The sequence below is a fragment of the Haemaphysalis longicornis genome, unplaced genomic scaffold, assembly GCF_048455015.1.
Source record: "Haemaphysalis longicornis isolate Haplotype H1 unplaced genomic scaffold, Haemaphysalis longicornis Haplotype H1 scaffold_7, whole genome shotgun sequence".
NCBI lineage: Eukaryota > Metazoa > Arthropoda > Arachnida > Ixodida > Ixodidae > Haemaphysalis > Haemaphysalis longicornis.
Window position 1 is genome coordinate 105854685 of NW_027526422.1, and position 17494 is coordinate 105872178.

The 17494-nt window shown below is 46.5% G+C and overlaps 1 long non-coding RNA gene and 1 pseudogene across 2 annotated transcripts in view; one reads left to right on the forward strand and one right to left on the reverse strand.

Annotated features, from left to right (window-relative positions):
* Nucleotides 1–17494, reverse strand: part of LOC144146773 (uncharacterized) — a 262533-nt gene that overhangs the window by 143360 nt on the left and 101679 nt on the right. The window lies entirely within an intron of this gene.
* Nucleotides 15017–17186, forward strand: LOC144144765 (uncharacterized; annotated as a pseudogene).

Sequence of the window (17494 nt, forward strand, 5' to 3'; positions counted from 1 at the left end):
TCTGAAAAAAATCCAGCAGTTACTTTCTTATACAGCTACCGAGCCCACGGTGCTGCGCTACAATTGTTGTCGAATGTGTTCATGTCATGGAGTCTCTTTTGCTTTTGGCGGAAGATATTGAATCTAACCCAGGCCCTCCCAGTATTGAGGACGTAATGAACGAGTTAGGAAAGCCATCGGCTGGCCAGTCGAAGCTGATTACCAATATACTAGACATTAAAAACCAGCTACTGACAACAGACAAAACCCTGTCGGATCTAAATAAACGCATGACTGATTTAGAAGGACATTATCAAGCCATTTACACCATCCGAACTGACCTGAACATTATAAAAACAGATACCACTGAAATGGCTAACCAGATCGTCCGTCTTGCTGCACAGATGGATGATACCGAAAACAGGTCACGTAGGAATAACTTAATATTTTATAACATTCCCGACCCAAGCCCTAAGGAGACGTTCGCAGAATCTGAGGGAGTCGTCATCCATCATTGTAATGATCACTTGTTCGCCGCTGACCCTAATCACATTGAAAGAGCGCATCCCCTAGGACGCCATACAGGAGGCCATAATCGGCCACTCATTGTAAAATTTAATCAATTCACAATTAAAGAATCTGTACTTTCTAATGGCCCCAAATTTAAGGGAAGCAATTTCAGTGTCGGTGAAGACTTCTCTCAGCCTGTTAGAGTTGCTCTTAAAAACCTTATTGCCTTCACTAAATCAAAATCCACGTCCTACACTCTGCGCTTCAAAACATTTCACATTGGCACCAAACGCTACATGTATGAACACTCCACAAGCTCTGCTAAGGAAATGAGCAATTGCCCCGTCATCAAAATGCGCCTCACCGCCCTCAATCCACCCCTTGTTCAAACTTATTGCTCTCTGCTATCTTTACTAACATACGCAGCTTTATTCCAAAACGTGACATCATTTATAATCTGGTGTTGTCATCTGATAGCAACTTTCTGATACTAACAGAAACATGGCTTATTAGTGACGTGACTGACGGCGAGGTACTCGCTGACCTACCAAATTTTCGGCTGTTTCAAAACGATCGCAGGGACACGAGGGGGGAGGAGTACTTGTCGCTGTCAGTCACAACATATCCTGTTCGTCTATAAACAATGTGTCCGACCTTGAAATCCTGTGGCTTAAATGCCATGCCGCACCGCACTCAGTCTTACTAGGCGTTTGCTATAGGCCCCCTCACAGTACTCCAGACTTCTCTTATAAGATCAATAATATCCTAAGCGAAATAATGACCAAACACCCTAATATGCATGTAATTCTATTTGGCGATTTTAATTTTCCTAATATCGATTGGTCAAGCCAGCCTGCACCAGCGGCTACATCAAGGGAGTCGAACGACTTCCTTAATGTATGCCTTAACTTTAATCTACCTCAAGTTCTTACAGAACCAACCCGCGCTACCGGTAACTGCCAGAACATTTTAGATCTTGTATTAACAAGCCATCCCAAGTGCGTGTCCTCCGTTGCGTACCTTCCAGAAATCAGTGATCATAAAGTCATTCATGTTGACTTCGCAATTAAGCCCGTTTTGGTCCCGACCTTAAAAAAAACTATCCGTTTGTATGATAAAGGAAATTACGAAGCAATTAACTATGAACTAACGAATTTTTACTCCACTTTTGAAACTGCCCTTTCTTTTCATAATGTAGCCGAAAACTGGTTGATTTTCAGAGACAAACTAAACGAAATGGTTGATACATTCCCCAAATTAACAGTAATTCTAATTCCGCCCAACCCTAATTCAATAAGCACTGAAACGATTAGAAAACAAGAAAAAACGCTCCTTCCGTGCAGCTAAGTCCCATAACACCCCTGATGCATGGAACAAGTACAAAACCACCGAATCTGCTTATCTGCAAGCCATACGTCACGCGAAACACTCATTCTTTTGTTCTGACGTACCGGACATGCTTAAGAACAACCAGCAGAAATTCTGGCAAGTCTTAAACCCACAGGACACGAACATTATTACCCTATCTAACGAGTCAGATGATGCCCTAAGTGACGAGGAATGTGCACACGTGTTTAACGCCGCCTTCGCATCAGTTTTCACACAAGAAACTGAGTTGTCATTTACGATTCCTCATGCAAACTTTGAATGTACCATGCAACCACTTGAAATTTTCCCCAGCGGTATTTCATCACTGATAGACAAAATCAAACTTTGTTCTTCAGCTGGTGTAGACAATATTACATCCAAACTTCTGAAAAATACTAAACATATCTGTGCACCATATCTGTCTACTATTTTCACAATCAGTCTCAACAGGAATGCTGCCTCCAAATTGAAAGCACGGAAAGGTCGTTCCAGTCCACAAATCCGGTAATAAAATATGGCTTTCACGTTTTCATGTATGTACCCACCCCTTATGTAATACCCCTTCAATGGGGTCTTTAAGGAAATAAAATGAAATGAAATGAAACCTCCTCACGATACCCCCGCGTTCAGAGGCCGTTCGTTGCATTCTTCCCTCCACATTTTCTGCGAATCATGGGAAGGTAAGGGGCAAACACCCAGTCGTCGTAGAATACCCGATTGCCCTAGATTGTCATTTATGCACCGTTTACACAGGGCCAAACAGCTAGCAGGTACTGAAACAAGCACAGCCAGGAAAAAGTCAAAGCCCTACATCATCAAGTAATCGTTTGCGGCCGTCTCAACGCCACAAACTAATGCTCAGTGGGGGAGGCCCAGCAAACATTTGACTTCAAAGGTTATCTGATACCAACTACGTCGAGAATGTTCCTGGAAAGCGTAGGCTTCAGTAGGTGTAACACAGCAACCTACTAATGCCCTACAGGCAGCGAGAGATGTTGGTGCAAATGGAGTTAACATACCGGAGGAGATCCCCCTGGAAATTCTGGAATTGGGGTCAGTTACCGATGACAGCATCAGTAGAGTCGTTAGCAGTATAGTGACAAAGACGGAGCTACAGCCCAACCACAACACGAGTTGTAAGGGCTGTTAGAAGAGCTTCCGGACTTGTTTTTGGATAAACCAGGCAGGACTTCTCTTACAACGCTTGATAATTAGCTTACATCTTCTCAGCACATGCAAGCTCTTTCCCTAAGCCTGCATGCAAAGGCTTCTCAAAGATTTCGCTCAATTTCTGGAATTGTCTTTGTTCTTAAGTTGTGTGCATTTCATTACTGCAGGTTCACCATAAGTCTGGTCTTATGATTAAGGAAGAAAAATTTGCATACATCATGTCCCGCCGAGAGTTGGTGCACATGGCCTGTGAAGTGCGGCACTGGAGTGCTGCAGCTTGACTGGCCGCTCAAACCGGCAGAAGTCAGAAGGGGTGGCCTCGTTGAAGTCATACTACCTAGCCACCTTGAGGGTGGCCATCTGGGTGACTATCCCACCCTCAGGGAGATCGCCACCCTCAGGGTAGCTAAATAATATGACTTCAACGTTGCTAAACCACACTTGATTATACTATTTATATGCTGAAAAAAAAAACGCCAGCCGCATAAAGCCAACGAAGGGCATCCACTTGAGCGGTGCCACCAAATGCGCGCTGTGCAGTTTATCTGTCACCGCTCTGCCTGTGCACACGAGTGCTTCCAGCCGTCCCACCTCTGCAGCCATTAACAAATACGACCTGATAGTCCTGAAAAAAAAAACTATTCGTATTGGAAGCACTCAGGAGGCGTCAGAAGAAAACAAGCGGTAGCTGTAAGTGCGGCAAGTCTGCCAATTCCAGAAGCAGGAAGGCTTGTAACACAGGAGTAAGTAATCGAATTCTCTGCCTGCTTCCGCACACTGGTGTAGACAACAACTTTTTTTTTTACCCCTGACGATGCCATGCATGCCCCTTATTAGCCTTCAGTCAGTGCAAGACCTGCAGACTTGTATTGAAGAGCCCTACTGGGATGACAAGCGCCCTCGTCACGCATCTGAAATGACATCTGGGCAAGCACCAAGAATAGGTGGAATTGCATAAGCTTTAGAGCCTGTCAAAACAAAAAGCGAACCGAAGGGGGTTACCACAGCTGACCGTGGCCAGTGCATTTCAGCCGCAGCCATCATCGACAAAAACCCAGGAGATGACCAAGAAGATTGTAGCATTCATTGCCCATCATGGCCTGCAACTATACAGCGTCGTCGAGGAAGCCAGTTTCATTGCTCTGATGGGCAGGAGTACACTGAGCGATTCTGGAGTAGAGTACCTCGTTCCTTCGCAAAAGAAATTTTTGCGAACGGTCATTCTGAATTGGTATGCGACCAAAAAAAAATGAACTGAAGGAGCTTTTTCAGGACGTATTTGACAACGGTGGTGCTCAGTGCATTACTCTAACCACAGATGGGTAAACATCGAGGGCCGGCGACAGCAATGTGTGTTACTGCCCATATGATGGACCATGACTTCAGGCAGCACGCGTACACCTTTGCCTGCAAACCGATACCACAGGAGCGCACTGGAGAGAACATACTTCCGTTTCTCTGAGATGTGACCGAAGAACGGGGACTGCCGGACAACATCAAGATTTTTGTCATTACTGGCAGTGGCAAGAACTTTGTTTCAGTGGTTGCCAAATCCAACTGGGCGGGACTCCTCTGCGCAGCCCACACCCTACAGCTCTGCATGACACCAAAACGAAAGTGGAAACTTTTTCTCAGCTGTGTGTAAAGTCACGATCAATTGTAGGTTGCTACAAGAGAAGCGCGCGTTTGCGTGCGTGTGCATGCCATAGGGCCATCCAGAGACATGCACATGGCACAGCACGAAGTATTGAAAGACGTCCCCACCCGCTGTTTGATGGAGACTCTGTCCAAACTCTGATCTAGACAATTGTCATATCTAGACAATTTGAGTGCAAAAGAGCGAAAATAATGGCTGCAGCTGTGAAAATATTGCAGCCCCTGGACCAGGCAACGATTGAGCTGTGCGCAGACCACTGCACAACACTTTCCTAAGTTATGCCTCTCGTCCAATGCGTAGGCGTGGTTCTGTGTAAGCACATCTCCGAAGGTGATGAGGCAGCATCGTTTGCAAGGAGACATTTGCCCAGCTTGCCAACATAGTTTTCTGACCTAAAATATCACCTGTTCCAGAAAAAACCTTGCTAGTTGACCCTTGGTACGAAGATGTCTGTTGCCTCAACATGAGACAAAAAAATTGGGCAAAGCCACACTTGCAGCTGCAGCCGATAAACTGGTGCTAGCACCAAAAGATTTTGCCCAGACATCTGCTTTCCCAGACAAAAGTGAGACAAAAAAAATGGGAAAAGCCACACTTGCATCTTCCCTAACAGCGCGCACAAACGAAGACTAGGCAAAGAAGGGGACAGGACGAGTCCCCTTCTTTGCCTTAGTCTTCGTGTGTGCGCACTGTTAGGGAAGATGAATAAGTACCAACTCGGCCAATTGTCGGTTCTTTTGCCTCACTTGCAGCTATAGCAGATAAACTGGTGCCAGCCCTAGAAGATTTTGCCCAGACATGGAGAAATCTCAGGCTTAAGTTCGAACATAGGACAGCAGAGTGCACACGACAGTGTTCGAGAAGTGACAGGGCGGGGGCCTGGCTCCTAATATATATATATATACATATATATATATATATACATATATATATATATATACATATATATATACATACATATATATATATACATACATATATATATATACATATATATATACATATATATATATATATACAGTTGAACCTCGATTTAACGAAATTCGCGATATAACGAATTTTTTCAAGTTTTCTAACAAAATTTTGCTAAATGCATGTATTTTTGTCTCGATTTTACGAAGTAATTTTGTGCGGCGCTTTCGATTTAACGAAGTCACGGCAAGAAAGGAAGAACGAAATTCCGGTCGAGGCACGTTTTATTTTGCCTCTCAGGCCCTACATTGAAAAAATTCAGTACTCAAATTGACTCTTGAAGGCTAAAATGAAAGAAAAGCGGTGAAATCTACGGTTAACAACACTTAAAAGCGAAGAACGAAGCTGCACAAACCGCTAGCGGTCATAGACGGTTTAATAATGCACCCACTATTTTGACGTCTCCATCGTTGCCTACGCCAGCGCCCTCTATGCTTAGGCTACCGAAGCCTACTTCAAGCTTTTTTTTTCTACGCGTCATTGCTCACGGTGCTGCTGCGCTAGGTTGTGCTCGCTGATAACCAAATTAATATTTTGTTCGTGCATCGTTAGGTGAGTCTTGTAAGCAGCATGAGCACTCCAAGAGAAAGAAAAGTGTTCCGAACAAGAGCCTGAGGAAGCTCGGTGAAACTGACAGCCACCGAAGTGTGATGGATGCCATCGATGTTCTGCGGAGGCACGCAGGTGCACACGAATGTTTAAGACCTTGTTAGCGCTGTCAGCATACGAGCGTCACGTAAAGCCCGCCCTGGTCAAAAAACGCCAAGCACTGCTTACGGACTTCTTCACTACGGCTTGAACATCGAGTGCTGGTGGCAATAAATTGCTCTCTTTGAACGTGGTCATCTTCGTTTCACCAGCGTTCATTAGACAGCTGCGGTGCGGAGAAATCAGTTTCGTAAGGGCTCAGTGGGCATAAAAGTAATTGCTTAATCGAATTTGGCCGGAAGATTTTTAATGTAAGCTTTCCGCTTTCCGGATCACGTAAGCGCTGCTCCACACAGTGAAGCGGTCCGCGTGTACTCCGCTCAACTCGCAATCATGGTTTTATCTCGAGTGTTGTGGTTGAATCACGCGCCCATACTGCGGAGCCCTTGTACATGAAAAAAGTCTTTCGAAAGTTTCATAGCAGCCTTCCGCTATTGGCCCGCCGCGCCTAAGCCTACCACTGAATGGACGAAAAGAGGCGTAACTTCGAACGAGCACCTCGGCGGGGTGAAGTTCACGGGACATGGACGCGGGTTCAATTGACTAACAGCGGCATTTAGTAGTGACCGAAATGAAAAAAGAAAAAGTGGAAACCTAGTCTGCTATCATATTTAATGAGGCGTTGCGGAAAAAGCACCGGTTTTACGATGACACATGAACTACCGTCGGCTATCCGAATTCCATTGCCCAAGTGTTGAAACTCTTAATTCACACAATTTTCGCGGCCAGTTTTAGTACAAATTTCGCTTTAATTGGAGAGGTAACTACATAGCAGTTGTTGCCTGGCGAGGGCCAAAGTGTTAAAACCCCAATAACTGGTTAAATGAACTGTAAAATCGAAACCTCGATTTTACGAAATTCTCGATTTAACGAAATTTGCGGCCCCAAGTACGACTTCGTTATATCAAGGTTTAACTGTATATATATATATATAACAGGCATGCTGCCGATGGGGCCGAAGGCAACAGCGGAGGGTTTAATTCGACGTTTCGGACGGGGCCCATCCTTTATCCTTGCTGGACACAGTCCTTTATCCTTGGTAGACCGTCCTTGGTGGATGGTGGACACGGTTCAAGTGCCGTTTCCCGGATTTCTGGCTGAAAACATCGACATCGAGTTTCCGACAATCGCCCACACCATGACGCCCGGAACACCTGTGCAACAACGCCGCTCCATATTGACAACCGATAACCTACGCCAGCCGGCCACACTGAGTGCCCGCATTAGGACTGAGTGATATTAAATGGTGAGTCCGCTTCTGCGCCTACATTCTACAGCGCCACATTCCTAAAAATAAAGAAACTATCTGACAAACGAATTAGACATGACCTTCATAAATCAACGCAACAAGTGTACCTAAAAGCTGGAGTGACCCCTAAAGGTATCACGCTTTCTCACGTGCCCGCCATAACGAACTTTGATCATCACGACCGACTAGCATGGCAGAACGTTCTCTTAAGTGCTTCTCTCGAGCTTGTAAAAATTGTGATCAATCATAGCAAAAAACAGGTGAAATAGCTAATTGTCCCAAATCATAGCCCTTATTCGCTCCAACGGGCCCCTGTCACAAGACGAAATAAACTCCTTAGCAGAGTTGAAAAAAACTAAGCACCGTGACCTCGTAGACACAAAAATTTGCAAACTCAGGCGAGATAATATTCCCAACCCTACTTTGCCAGAAATCTCGCCTTTCAATTATAGCCCCGACCCTCAACCACTATCTTGCATAGTGGATAACCAACCTACTACAGAACCACGTGGCACCGCTATCGTCAACTTATCTAATACTGCTCTGTCACCTGATGAAACAAAACTACTCTCGAAGGGGCTGTCCCACAACAGGCTGCTTTAATGAACTCCAGTTACTTCAAGGCCTAGATAACTTCGTAAGAAATTCAAGACGAGAATACGTTTTAGATAAGCCTCCTAACGTCCAAGATGCACACACACGCCCAAACAGGGATTGGACGCCAAGCACTCAACGTGATGACTGCCTGAATTTGTACATCGCCGCTGTGCAAAAAGATGTCATGCGTGAATATGAAATTCACAAAGGTAAATGGCATAATTTAACAAGGTCCGAGAAAGCATGCTTGAAGGGTTTGGGAAATAGGACTGACATAACAATTAAGCCTGCCGATAAAGGAGGGGCGATTTTAATCATGAATACGGTAGATTACATTCGAGAAGGGCACCGGCAACTTAATGATTCAAACTTTTATAAGCGCCTTGCAGGGGACCCCACGATTCAGCACACCAAAATCGTAACTTCAGTATTAAAAGATCTCTTCTTTTTGGCGCAAGGGCATCTAAGGCCAAGAGCGCCATGGAGGCTGCGTACTCGCATTTCCGCGGTGGCGCAAGTCATTGGATACCTTGCCGGAAGTCAATGGGGCAGTGACTGTCGATCCATGGTGCTTCTCTCCAAGGCTTATGTTGATGGCTTGCTGCGTTATAGCCTACCTGTTTTGCAGCGGCTGTCGACCACAAGCAAAAAGCAGCTTGATGGGGCAAGACATAATTGTATGCGCACCTGCCTTGGCCTTCCTAGGGGCTCTTCCTGCACTGGTACCGTTGCGGAGGCTGGCTGCCTGCCCTTAGATGTTCTTCGGCTACAAGAGACATTCCGAATATACTTGCGGCATCGATTGCACACATCAACCAATCTTTTGACCCGTGTTGTACAACGCAACGAAAGCTCCAGCTTTGCACAGATGATAAACTCCATTAACATATCTGTGCCATCCCAAGCGCGACCAACCATGCCGTCCAATTTCCCCCTCTGGACTCTGTCACCGGTGTGCATAAAACTCAACATACCTGGTGTCACCTCAAAGCAAACACTCCCTCAATTCTGCTTCCTTCAACTCGTGCTCGCCCACATCAGTGGCTGTTATCCGCATACGGCCCACATTTTTACGGACGGTTCATCTACACCTCACAGTAGTGCATCGGGCGTCTACGTTTCGTCTACCGGCCAAGCGCTGTCCTACCGCCTTGAACGTGCAACGTCATCCACGTCGGCCGAGCTTCATGCAATTAAGCAAGCCCTCCACTACATTCTTCGTCAGCCATCAGCAGAATGGGCTATATTCACGGATTCTAAGACAGCGCTGCAAACCCTACGGCATGCCAGTTGCTTCAGCCTCCACGACCACGTATCCCGCGACATCATCTACCTGCACCATCTAGCCTACGTCGCTGGGCATCGTGTGACCTTGCAATGGATACCCGCACATTGTGGCGTTCTCGGCAACGAGAAAGCTGATGAGGCGGCTCGCAGAGGGCTACAACTGCGCAATGTAAGGAAAATTTTCTTTACAAAGCACGAGGCTGCAGCGCTAGCGAAGCAGCTTGCCTTAGAGGAACGAAACCGTCTCTGGTCTTTTCCCGAAACTCACCACTCTTTTCTGTATGACATAGACTCTGACCTGAGAATGAGGCTCCCAGAGCGAATCCCACGTCGACTTGAGACGCTCTACCATCGGCTGCGCCTCAACGCAGCACTTACGAACTCCTACCGACATCGCCTCGGTCAAACCACAAACCCTTACTGTGATAACTGTGGTTTGCCAGAAACTACTGAACACGTTTTATTAGAGTGTCCGGCGTACAAACAGGAAAGGAACGACCTCGCCAAGAAGATCGAGTGCCTCAACAATGGACTTTTATCATTGAAAGCTCTTCTTGGACAATGGTCATCTCCATCATCCCAGCGAAAAGTGTTAGATGCACTGTTTGATTATTTACACGACATCGGCGTCGCAGAGACACTGTAGAACTCCACATCGTCATCCTGTGAGAACACCTGGACTTTTACGTGACCCACGGAACACTCCATGTAGCCTTCTTTTTTACCTCTTCTTTTTTCCCCTCTCTTTCGCCCTACTTTCTTTAGGGCCTTTACCTCCTCCACCCCATCCCCGCAGAGTAGCATGTAGGCGAATACATGCCTGCAGACCTCTCTGCTTTCTTCTAATAAAGAGCTTTCTCTCTCTCTCTCTCTATGAGGTAAAAATGTGCTGATGAAATGAGCGCAAATAGTGCATAAAATTACTTCGGTGTAAAGGGCCGGATCCAAAAGATGAGTGAGGAGCGTGATGAGGGATGGAATGAGCTAACGGTGTATAGGGCCATGGTAAATAGAACCCTACGGATGAACAAGGTAATGAGGTGGACGAGAATGCTACTTTCCAAAACAAACCTGCTTTAAAAAACCAATATCATCAACGTATTCTAAAACTCAGCTGAACTCGAACACAGGACAGTCTGATAAAAACATTGCAATGTGCCGTGGCATATTCTTACGGTACATTTCCGGGAAATAGCGTCTCCTTTCTGGTTCCATGGCCGAGCACTCAACCAAACATGGAGGACTGAAAGACCCTCGCCACATCTGGCAGTTTGGCGGCTGGTCACCAGTCAGGAGGTAGGAATGCGTGCCATGTGTGTGTCCTATTCGTAGTCTGCATCGCCAGACCTCAAAGGCCCTGTTTTTTTCCCTGGCAGCTGATCGGCCAATTATAGGTTGTACCAAGTGAAGCTTGTTGTTTACTTCTCCGTCCCATTCTTTCTGCCAGAGCTGAAGGAGTATGCGTTTTACTGCTGGTTTCATATCCAGGTAAGGTGCTTGAGTATGTGTTTTACTGCTGGTTTCATATCCAGGTAAGGTGCTTGCGTGATGTCAATACTGGTTCTTTCAGCTGCTCTGGCGGCAGCCTGGTCGGCTTCCTCGTTGCCAGCTATGCCACAATGGCCAGGAACCCAGCATACTATAATTTCTAAATTTAGCTGGTGTGCTTTGTACAGAGCTTTAAGAAGGGCAGTAAATGTGGGATTCTTGGAGCCCTTTCCGGTGGACAGGGCCGTAACAACGCTGAGTCAGTCTGTGAAGATAACAGACTTTTGTGTTTTGCTTGTGATAATGTCGTCCACAGCCAGATATACTCCGTGTGCTTCTGCTGTAAATATGGATGTGTTTTTATGCATTGTTTTTGCTACTGAAAGATGCTGTCCAACAACTGCACAGGCCACAGCCGATTTGGTTTTCGATGCATCAGTGAAAAACTGAGCAGCCTTGTACTTGTCTTGGAGGTATGCGAAGTGCTGTTTGACTTCCAATAGTGAGCCTTTCCTGTCTACTTGTCTAAATGAGGTGTCGCATGATATGATGCTTGTATCCCAGGGTGCCACGCATTCATCTGGGGTCATTTTGAGGGTGTCATCAAACGAGATGGATAGTTTTGTAGAGATGGACTTGATCAACAGTGGAAACGGTTGAGCTAAGGAAGGTCGATTTCAAAAGAGCAGCATTTTTGAGTTATCTCTAATCAGGGAGTCACACGGGTGCTCGGGCTGTGACATAACCTTCAGGGTATAAATAATACCAATAAAAGTTCGCTGGTACTCCAAAGACAAACAGTCTGATTCAGCGTAGAGGCTCTGTACTGGACTAGTGCGGAAGGCCCCTGTGGCCAACCTGATGCCCAGATTGTGGATAGGATCAAGCATTTTCCGTGAAGTGCTGACCCATAAACTACACATCCATAATCTAGGCGGGACAAAACAAGACTTTTGTACAAATGTAGCAGACACTTCTTGTCAGTGCCCCATTTCATGTGTGCTAGTATCTTAAGCACATTCATTGCCTTCAAACACTTCAGTTTCAGATGCTTCAGGTGGGGGGTAAACGAGAGTCTCGAGTCGAAAATCAATCCGAGAAACTTATGTTGTTTTAACAGGAAGCAGCTGTCCATTTAAGTAGATTCCTGGTGCAGGGGCAATGCCCCTTTTTTTCGAGAACAGTACACAGGCACTTTTTGAAGGGTTAAACTTGAAGCCATTCTCATCTGCCCATTTGGAAAGCTTATTCACTGACAGCTGAATTTGGCGTTCACAAAAGGAGATTGCAGGACTTGAAGCCAATCTGCATATCGTCAACATAAACTGAGTAAAACATGGTTGGCGGAAGTACAGTGCGTAGGGAATTCATTTTTACAATGAAAAGTGTGCAGCTCAGCACTCCCTCCCTGCGGCACCCCTGTCTCTTGTGTGAATGGTTTAGACAGAGTACTGCCTATCCTTACACGAAATGTCCGATCAGAGAGGTAGCTTTCAATTGTTTTTAGCATATTTCCTTGTATCCCAAGGGCACAAAGATCTCTCAATATACCAAACCGTAGTATCATAGGCCTTTTCAAGGTCAAAGAATACAGACAGAAAGTACTGTTTATGCGCGAACGCATATCTTATTTGGGACTCCAAGCGCACAAGTTGGTCAAGCGTGGATTTTCGTTCTCGAAAGCCAAACTGGAATGGATCCAGGAGCCTGTTTGCTTCTAAAAAATGCATTAATCTTCGGTTGATCATTTTTTCAAATACTTTGCACAAACAGCTAGTCAGAGCTATAGGTCTGTAGTTCGATGCAACTGCTGGGTCCTTCCCTTCCTTCAATACTGGAACAACAATGGCCTCTTTCAGCCTTGGAGGGATATATCCATTGTTCCAGATCCTATTAAAAAGTGATAGTAATGCAAGTTGAGTTTCTGGGTGCAAGTTCTTGATCATTTCATAGTGAATATTATCAGGTCCAGGTGCTGCTTTACCAAGGGTGTTTAGGCAAGCTTCGAACTCAGCAATAGAAAACTCAGCATTATATGCCTCACTTGGAGGTGATTTACGATGAAGTTGCAGTTTTTCTTCCCTACGTTTCAATTTAAGAAACTTGGCTGAGTAGTGCGCTGCACTTGAAACCGACTCAAAGTATGCCCCCAGTGCATCCGCCTGATCTTCCAGAGTGCCACCAGCATTAACAACTAGAGGGCGGGGGCAGGTCTGCTGCCCTTGAAACTTGCATATCCTATTCCATACTTTATTTTGGTCAGTGTAAGAGTTAATGCCCTCTATGTACTTCTCCCAACTCTCACTTTTTGCTATCCGTCCCACTCTTCTCGATTGGGATTTGATGCGTTTGAAGTTTATTTAGTTTTCAGTCGTGGGAGAGTTACGGAAAAAGCACCATGCTGCATTTTGTTTTTTCCTAGCACTTTGGCAGTTTTCATTCCACCAAGGAATCGGCTTTCTTTTTGGGTTACCAGAACTTTGTGGGATACATTCACTAGCGGCTTCAATTATGTGCTTTTCGATAAAGGAAAATGCGCTGTCGATGTCCAGTGAATCTAGATAGTCATGTGGAAGACAGGTGAGCTGTCGAAACTTTTTCCAGTCAGCAGACCCCATCCTCCATTGTGGTACACTGTTCTGCCCATGTGTCGACGCTACCTTTTCTTTCAGCACGATTGGAAAGTGGTCGCTTCCATAAGGGTCATCCAGGACGTGCCAGTCCAGTAGTGGGAAGAGAGTAGCAGTGCAGAGAGCTAAGTCAACTGATGAGGATGTTTTGTGCGTGGGACTAAAGTATGTGGGCTTCTTTTTGTTCAATATGCAAGCTCCAGTGGAGACTAGTAATTTTTCTATCATTCGCCCTCTTGAATTGTAGTTTTCACAGCCCCAGAGAGGATGATGGGCATTGTAGTCTCCTGCTATTATGTACGGCTCTGGGAGCTGGTCCATTAGATTTTCAAATTCAGATTTCTGTAGTCGCTTGTCTGGGGGAATGTAAATGGAGCAAATTGTTATTAGTCGCTGCAACTATATAACACTCACAGCTACAGCCTCTAGTTCAGTCCTGAGTTTAACTTCCTTAGCTGTGGTTGACCATTGAAGGATAATAGCCACACCACCCGATGGTTGGTTGGTGTTTTGCCTGTCCTTTCTGTATGTGATGTACTGGGGTAAAAAGTCTGTGTTTGCTGCTTAAGTGGGTTTCTTGGAGACACACTGCCAGAGGTGCATGCTCCCAGAGCAGCTCTTTAACATCATCCAAGTTTTTCAGAAGCCCCCTGCAGTTCCACTGCAGTACACTACAAAAAGCCATTGCTAGTATTGAGACGTTTGTTACTAAAGACAGGCTCAGCTTGTTAGCTGCCAGAGCCTTTTCCAGTAGGAGACACCTTAGGGAGCTCTGCTTTTTTGATCAGTTCCTGGGAGTTCGTACGCTCCAGCAGTTTGTGGCGATCCTTCGGCGTGATTGACGTAGAGGATGGCTCACTCGTGTCCATAGCCTCCAAAGAAGGCTTCTTTGTTGACGGTTTGAGACCTGGGGCCTTGGCTGGCCTCCAGTTTTCCTGTGAGGTTACAACCGTCTCAGTGGTGTTAGTCAGCTGTGCAGACCGCGAGGCTGCAGCTGACACATTGGCCGTTTTCGGGCCACCATTTCCTTGAGGTGCAGCAGGTGTCGCTGTTTGCACCTGGGGGGCTGAAGATGTCTCCTCAGCCCCTCTCAAAGAGGTCCCTGATTGGACAGTTGCCGCACGTGGCGCCGCCCCCTGATGCGCCACGTCGGTGTATGCTATCTTATGCGTGATAGCAAGACACCTGCGTGCTTCGGGGTAAGAGATGTTTTCTTTTTTTTTCAACGCAATGATTTCTTTTTCTTTTTTTCATTGCTGGCATGAGCGTGAGTATGCAGCATGGTCACCGCTGCAGTTGACACAGTGTGGTGGGGGGGCAGCGCAGCTTTCCGACACATGGTCGGTTTTGCTGCATTTTGCACGTCTGCTTAGTTCTGCAACTCTGATCCGTGGCCGAATTTCTGACAAGTATAGCACCGGCGCGGGTTGGGGATGTAAGGTCTGACTCGGATTTTCACGTAGCCAGCTTCTACGGTCTCCGGGAGAACCGTTGTGCCAAAGGTGAGAACAATGTGCTTGGTATGGATTTTTTTGTTTTCGCAGCGGATGACTATCGGCTGAACTTTGATGACATTTTGCTCATGGAAGCCTTCAAGGAGTTCATTTTCAGTAAGGTCTAGGAGGTCTGCTTCACTTATAACACCACGCACGGTGTTCATGGAGCGGTGAGGACAGACAGTAACAGCAGTGTCACCAATTTTGTCAACTTTAATTTTTAATGAAGACACCTTTATACCTAGGGAACTGATGGAGAATCGACTAAATCGAGCTACCAGAGTTGTACCTCTCACTTTGCTCAAGCCCTGGCGGAAACTCAAGAAGGCGATAGAGGACTGGATGAGCTTTCAATTTCAATGTTTGGGCAACCAGGAACATCACGAGGACAAAGCGAGCAAGATTTACAACCTGCTCCGAGCTGGGCATTGCAATAACGAAGAATTCCTAAGCGAAGAATTGTCCACGACGTTTTTCTCGCAAGAGACCGCGGAGAGGCTCAGGCAATTTGTAGCGAAATTATTAAGCGATTTGAGCTCGGAAACACCACTTACAGCCTCGCAGCCGTTTCACTCCACACAACTGACACCAGCATCCCACATGTCCACACCCTACACGACTGCAGTTGGTCTAACAGAAGCTGCAGATGCAACACCTTTGCAGGCTTCGTACGAAGACCAAACCGCGCTTCAGTTTGGGCTTCTGCCGCAACAGAGTGGGATTTTGCCAATCTCATCGCATATCTTAATCGTCAACCAAGAACACTCGAGTACTTTAAAGTGGGACGAAGCGACTGGGGTAGCGACTGTGCACATCAAACAGTGGGACAATTCGGACATCCAGGACAGCAACAATCACGAACTCTGGAAATATTGCAAAAGGAACTACCGTGTCCAACTCCACGGGACAACTCCGGCGGAAGTGTGGAATGCTCTCGATACGCTGAACCACTACGCGCACGAGGAAGTCCAAAAGACGGGAAAAAGCGTCAAGGCAGAAACACGGAAGAATCAATCTACAACTGGCTACGGGAAAACCCGGTATCGCCTCTGACTAGCATAGTCAGAACCCCAAAGTGGCTCGCAAGTCCTTCGTTTCGCTTTATCCACCTGGATGACAAGCACCTCCAGCGCGCGATACAAGTGTTCAACGACGAGATGTGCACCTATACCACGCTCGATTTTATTGAACTGTACCAAAACACTAACCCACTGTTTGACGCTCCGAACGTTTGGCGTTGTTTGGAAAGAGACCAATGGTAGCGCTCTCAGCATTAGCCACCTGATAAAACCAATAAAACGACAGGCGGTGGTGGAATGGCCAGAATGGCCGCAGAATTTTAAAATGAGGAGCCGTGGACTGTTGACCGAGTGGAGCAGTGGCAGTGATTCCAGTGACGCCCACAGAGGAAACTGCCACGCTCGATTTTAGTGAACTCTACCAAAACACTAACCCACTGTTTGATGCTCCGAACGGAGACCTACACGGGTATTACATGACTGTGGAAGAATCGTTTGCCGCTATGCTGGAGCTCTTGGATCTTCAATTTGAAGGTGAACAAGACAAAGTCTCCAACTTTGTAAACTTGTACAACCTCATTGAAAATGCCCAAAAAGAACTGTCTGGAAGTGGTCTCGCCCCCTAGTGCCGGCAAAAACTTTTTCTTTGATCCTTTCCTCTCATTTTCCATTAACAGAGGCAGTATACGTAACTTCAATCGGTTTTCCTACTTTCCGCTCCAAGACACCGTAGGATGCCGCATCCTCGTCTGGAACGAACCCAACTGCGAGTCGTCTGCATTAGACACAGTCAAGAAAATTTTTGGTGGTGACGTGGACTCTGTCGCAGTCAAATACTCTCCCGACCAGACCATCACGCGCACGCCTGTGATTGTGCTGTCAAACAACGAGGTATTTCCACTTGAAGAGGCCTTCAACCACCGCATGTGGCGCTACAGATGGAACACCTGCCCCCAGCTCAAGAGGTTCGACAAGAAGATTCATCCCATGGCCATTGTTTGGCTATTTGACAAATATGTGGTTGACCCTGTACACCTAGGGACTCGCTTGACCTAATAACTGTCGCCAGCATGCTCGAAAATGTCGCCAGCATGCTCGGAAAGCGCGCGCTCGCTTGCCCTAGACAAGCCTGACGCGCACTGTACAGTGTGCGCCAGGCTCGCCAAGGGCAAGCAAGTGCACGGCTTCGGAGCGTGCTGGCGATAGCTTGCCATTGCACATGCGTGGATATCAGACAGGCTCGGGTCGGTCGTCTTATAGCATGTGCTGCTTTAATTTGCTGATGCCACCACCCTCAAGGGGTTTTTGTCTTCTACAGAGCTAGAGCCGTGAGCATTGACAAGCAGGACAGATGCATTGTTTCT